We start from the raw sequence: 6,000 nt of genomic DNA, 5'->3' as shown, positions 1-6,000 counted from the left end.
AGGTCGTGGGTTCGATCCTGACAATGGGGAGATGTTGACTACCTCGCCTGGTCTACAGGAGGTCGTGGGTTCGATCCTGACAATGGGGAGATGTTGACTACCTCGCCTGGTCTACAGGAGGTCGTGGGTTCGATCCTGACAATGGGGAGATGTTGACTACCTCGCCTGGCCTACAGGAGGTCGTGGGTTCGATCCAGGACCCTGCTGCTGCTACTGCTGCTGCTACTGCTGCTACTGCTGCTGCTACTGTATATTTGGAGTCTGCGTCTCTCTCCCCGTTGTGGTTTCTCTGCAACTCCGCTCCACATTTAGAATCTGCATCATCCAAGCCTTGAGAGGATTTGCCCGCTGCTATACATTTCCACACGGTGATGATGATGATGATGATGATACCACTTTGTGTGAGCTGTCCATCACGCTGTGCGTGATGGACCAGTGCTTGGGTTTCTGTGGGTCTCTGTGGGTCTCTGTGGGTCTCTGTGTGTGTCTCTGTGGGTCTGTGGGTCTCTGTGGGTCTATCTGTGTCTCTGTGGGTCTCTGTGTGTCTCTGTGTGTCTCTGTGGGTCTCTGTGAGTCTCTGTGTGTCTCTGTGAGTCTATGTGTGTCTCTGTGTGTCTCTGTGTGTCTCTGTGGGTCTCTGTGTGTCTTTGTGGGTCTCTGTGTGTGTCTCTGTGTGTGTCTCTGTGTGTGTCTGTGTGTCTCTGTAGGTCTTTGTGTGTGTCTCTGTATGTGTCTCTGTGGGTCTCTATGTGTCTCTGTGGGTCTCTGTGTGTGTCTCTGTGTCTCTGTGGGTCTCTGTGGGTCTCTGTGAGTCTCTGTGTGTCTCTGTGAGTCTATGTGTGTCTCTGTGTGTCTCTGTGTGTCTCTGTGTGTGTCTCTGTGGGTCTCTGTGTGTCTTTGTGGGTCTCTGTGTGTGTCTCTGTGTGTGTCTCTGTGTGTGTCTGTGTGTCTCTGTAGGTCTTTGTGTGTGTCTCTGTATGTGTCTCTGTGGGTCTCTATGTGTCTCTGTGGGTCTCTGTGTGTGTCTCTGTGTCTCTGTGGGTCTCTGTGGGTCTCTGTGGGTCTCTGTGTGTGTCTCTGTGTCTCTGTGGGTCTCTGTGTGTCTCTGTGGGTCTCTGTGAGTCTCTGTGTGTCTCTGTGAGTCTATGTGTGTCTCTGTGTGTCTCTGTGTGTCTCTGTGTGTGTCTCTGTGGGTCTCTGTGTGTCTTTGTGGGTCTCTGTGTGTGTCTCTGTGTGTGTCTCTGTGTGTGTCTGTGTGTCTCTGTAGGTCTTTGTGTGTGTCTCTGTATGTGGCTCTGTGGGTCTCTATATGTCTCTGTGTTTCTATTGGTGTCTATGGGTCTGTGTGTGTCTCTGTGGGTCTCTTGGTCTCTGTGGGTGTCTATGGGTCTCTGTGGGTCTATATGGGTCTCTGTGGGTGTCTATGGGTCTCTGTGGGTCTGTAGGTCTCTCTGGATCTCTGTGGGTGTTTATGGGTCTCTGTGGGTCTATATGGGTATCTCTGGGTCTCTGTGGGTGTCTATGGGTCTCTGTAGGTCTGTAGTTATCTCTGGATCTCTGTGGGTGTTTATGGGTCTCTGTGGGTCTATATGGGTATCTCTGGATCTCTGTGGGTGTCTATGGGTCTCTGTGGGTCTATATGGGTATCTCTGGGTCTCTGTGGGTGTCTATGGGTCTTTGTGGGTCTATATGGGTATCTCTGGGTCTCTGTGGGTGTCTATGGGTCTCTGTGGGTCTATATGGGTATCTCTGGGTCTCTGTGGGTGTCTATGGGTCTCTGTGGGTCTATATGGGTATCTCTGGGTCTCTGTGGGTGTCTATGGGTCTCTGTGGGTCTATATGGGTCTCTGTGGGTGTCTATGGGTCTCTGTAGGTCTGTAGGTCTCTCTGGATCTCTGTGGGTGTCTATGGGTCTCTGTGGGTCTATATGGGTATCTCTGGGTCTCTGTGGGTGTCTATGGGTCTCTGTGGGTCTATATGGGTCTCTGTGGGTGTCTATGGGTCTCTGTGGGTCTGTAGGTCTCTCTGGATCTCTGTGGGTGTCTATGGGTCTCTGTGGGTCTATATGGGTATCTCTGGGTCTCTGTGGGTGTCTATGGGTCTCTGTGGGTCTATATGGGTCTCTGTGGGTGTCTATGGGTCTCTGTGGGTCTGTAGGTCTCTCTGGATCTCTGTGGGTGTCTATGGGTCTCTGTGGGTCTATATGGGTATCTCTGGGTCTCTGTGGGTGTCTATGGGTCTCTGTGGGTCTATATGGGTCTCTGTGGGTGTCTATGGGTCTCTGTGGGTCTGTAGGTCTCTCTGGATCTCTGTGGGTGTCTATGGGTCTCTGTGGGTCTATATGGGTATCTCTGGGTCTCTGTGGGTGTCTATGGGTCTCTGTGGGTCTATATGGGTATCTCTGGGTCTCTGTGGGTGTCTATGGGTCTCTGTGGGTCTATATGGGTATCTCTGGGTCTCTGTGGGTGTCTATGGGTCTCTGTGGGTCTGTAGGTCTCTCTGGATCTCTGTGGGTGTCTATGGGTCTCTGTGGGTCTCTGTGAGTCTCTCTGTGGGTCTCTCTGTGGGTCTCTGTGGGTGTCTATGGGTCTCTGTAGGTCTGTAGGTCTCTCTGGATCTCTGTGGGTCTCTGTGGGTCTCTGTGAGTCTCTCTGTGGGTCTCTGTGGGTCTCTGTGCGTCTCTGTGGGTCTCTGTGGGTCTCTCTGTGGGTCTATATGGGTTTCTGTGGGTGTCTGTGGGTCTCTGTGGGTGTCTGTGGGTGTCTGTGTGTCTCTGTGTGTCTCTGTGTGGGTCTGTGGGTGTCTGTGGGTCTCTGTGTGTCTCTGTGGGTCTCTGTGGGTCTCTGTGTGTCTCTGTGTGGGTCTGTGGGTCTCTGTGGGTCTCTGTGTGTGTCTCTGTGGGTCTCTGTGGGTCTCTGTGGGTCTATCTGTGTCTCTGTGGGTCTCTGTGTGTCTATGTGGGTCTCTGTGTGTCTCTGTGGGTCTATCTGTGTCTCTGTGGGTCTCTGAGGGTCTCTGTGGGTCTCTGTGGGTCTCTGTGGGTCTCTGTGGGTCTCTGTGTGTCTCTGTGGGTCTCTGTGGGTCTCTGTGTGTGTCTCTGTGGGTCTCTGAGGGTCTCTGTGGGTATCTGTGGGTCTCTGTGGGTCTCTGTGTGTCTCTGTGGGTCTCTGTGTGTCTCTGTGGGTCTCTGTGGGTCTCTGTGGGTGTCTATGGGTCTGCCTGGGAGAGCTTTGTCTGTGTCTCAGCACTTGCCCCTACAGCCCTGCCAGAGGCTACCTGGGGGAGCTGTGTCTGTGCACGAGTGAGTGTGGATTACATTATTTATTTAAATATGAGTGTGCACCCTACAATTACATCAAGGGCAGGTCAATGGGTTGAGTGGGTGGGACGGGTGTGAGTGAGTGAGTGTGTGAGTGAGTGTATGAGTGAGTGAGTGTATGAGTGAGTGAGTGTATGAGTGAGTGAGTGTGTGAGTGAGTGTATGGGTGAGTGAGTGTATGAATGAGTGAGTGTATGAATGAGTGAGTGTATGGGTGTGTGAGTGTATGAGTGAGTGAGTGTATGAGTGAGTGAGTGTATGAGTGAGTATTAGTGAGTGAGTGAGTGTATGAGTGAGTGAGTGTATGAGTGAGTGAGTGTATGAGTGAGTGTATGAGTGAGTGAGTGTATGAGTGAGTGAGTGTATGAGTGAGTATTAGTGAGTGAGTGAGTGTATGAGTGAGTGAGTGTGTGAGTGAGTGTATGAGTGAGTGAGTGTATGAGTGAGTGAGTGTATGAGTGAGTGTATGAGTGAGTGAGTGTATGGGTGAGTGTATAAGTGAGTGAGTGTATGAGTGAGTGAGTGAGTGTGTGAGTGTATGAGTGAGTGAGTGTGTGTGTGAGTGAGTGTATGAGTGAGTGTATGAGTGAGTGTATGAGTGAGTGTATGAGTGAGTGAGTGTATGAGTGAGTGTATGAGTGAGTGTATGAGTGAGTGAGTGAGTGTATGAGTGAGTGAGTGTATGAGTGAGTGTATGAGTGAGTGTATGAGTGAGTGAGTGAGTGTATGAGTGAGTGTATGAGTGAGTGAGTGTATGAGTCTATTAGTGAGTGGCTGTATGCGTGAGTGAGTGTGTGAGTGAGTGGGTGAGTGTATGAGTGAGTGAGTGTATGGGTGAGTGCATGAGTGAGTGAGTGAGTGTGTGAGTGTATGAGTGAGTCTATGAGTGAGTCTATGAGTGTATGAGTGAGTGAGTGTGTGAGTGTATGAGTGAGTGAGTGTATGAGTGAGTGAGTGTATGAGTGAGTGAGTGTATGAGTGAGTGTATGAGTGAGTGTATTAGTGAGTGAGTGTATTAGTGAGTGAGTGTATGAGTGAGTGAGTGTATGAGTGAGTGAGTGTATGAGTGAGTGTATGAGTGAGTGTATTAGTGAGTGAGTGTATGAGTGAGTGAGTGTATGAGTGAGTGAGTGTATGAATGAGTGAGTGAGTGTATGATTGAGTGAGTGTATGGGTGAGTGTATAAGTGAGTGAGTGTATGAGTGAGTGAGTGAGTGTGTGAGTGTATGAGTGAGTGAGTGTATGAGTGAGTGAGTGTGTGAGTGTATGAGTTAGTGTATGAGTGAGTATTAGTGAGTGAGTGAGTGTATGAGTGAGTGAGTGAGTGTATGAGTGAGTGTATGAGTGAGTGTATGAGTGAGTGAGTGTGTGAGTGTATGAGTGAGTGAGTGTATGAGTGAGTGAGTGTGTGAGTGTATGAGTGAGTGTATGAGTGAGTGTATTAGTGAGTGAGTGTATGAGTGAGTGAGTGAGTGTATGAGTGAGTGAGTGTATGAATGAGTGAGTGAGTGTATGAGTGAGTGAGTGTATGGGTGAGTGTATAAGTGAGTGAGTGTATGAGTGAGTGAGTGTGTGAGTGTATGAGTGAGTGAGTGTATGAGTGAGTGAGTGTGTGAGTGTATGAGTGAGTGAGTGTATGAGTGAGTGTATTAGTGAGTGAGTGAGTGTATGAGTGAGTGAGTGTATGAGTGAGTGTATGAGTGAGTGAGTGAGTGTGTGAGTGAGTGTATGAGTGTGTGAGTGAGTGTATGAGTGAGTGAGTGTATGAGTGAATGAGTGAGTGTATGGGTGTGTGAGTGTATGAGTGAGTGAGTGTATGAGTGAGTGAGTGTATGAGTGAGTGAGTGTATGTGTGAGTGAGTGTATGAGTGAGTGAGTGTATGAGTGAGTGAGTGTATGAATGAGTGAGTGTATGAATGAGTGAGTGTATGGGTGTGTGAGTGTATGAGTGAGTGAGTGTATGAGTGAGTGAGTGTATGAGTGAGTGAGTGTATGTGTGAGTGAGTGTCCGGCAAAACAACCCCCTACCTCCTCGTGGTGCCGGATAGCAACGCTGTGATGGGCAGTGCCTTGGGGTGAGGGTCAATCTAGATTGTCCACTCCCCTCGTGGCGTCTGTGACCACCACAGCGGCCAAACGGGGGCTCTAGACGGGTGCGAGGGGCTGGTAACCCCTCCACCTTCAATGAATTACCACAAAACCACGACTGAAAATGTTTATTAAGCTTGTGCCGGAGGCCCCGGGGGGACAGGCGTCTATGACGTCTCCTGGCCAAACCCCATTTGGCGGAGCCAGGAGATTGAATCTTCACCCTCGGGGCTCCTCCAGAAACAGCGAAAAGCCACTACGTGTGGCCACGTGGAATGTTCGAACGCTCACTGCGGAGGAGGAGAGGCTGCCACTCCTCTGTCGGGAGCTGGACCGGTACCGCCTGGATCTCTGTGGCATTCGGGAGGTCCGGTGGACCGGCTCTGGCTCCTGCCACCATGAGGGGTGGACAGTCCTCTACTCGGGGCAGGAGACTGCCAAACAACAGGGAGTGGCTCTTCTTCTGAACACAATAATGAAGGGGGCGTGGGAGCGTGGCGGTGAGGTGTGGGAAGCCCTCTTTAAGAAGGGGGACCGCACAGACTGTAACAACTACAGGGGCATCTCACTCCTCAGTGTGCCGGGAAAGGTCC

This window comes from Lampetra planeri, unplaced genomic scaffold (assembly GCF_965212315.1).
Source record: "Lampetra planeri unplaced genomic scaffold, kcLamPlan1.2.h2 scaffold_225, whole genome shotgun sequence".
NCBI classification, from domain to species: domain Eukaryota; kingdom Metazoa; phylum Chordata; class Hyperoartia; order Petromyzontiformes; family Petromyzontidae; genus Lampetra; species Lampetra planeri.
This window is presented reverse-complemented; position numbering follows the sequence as displayed.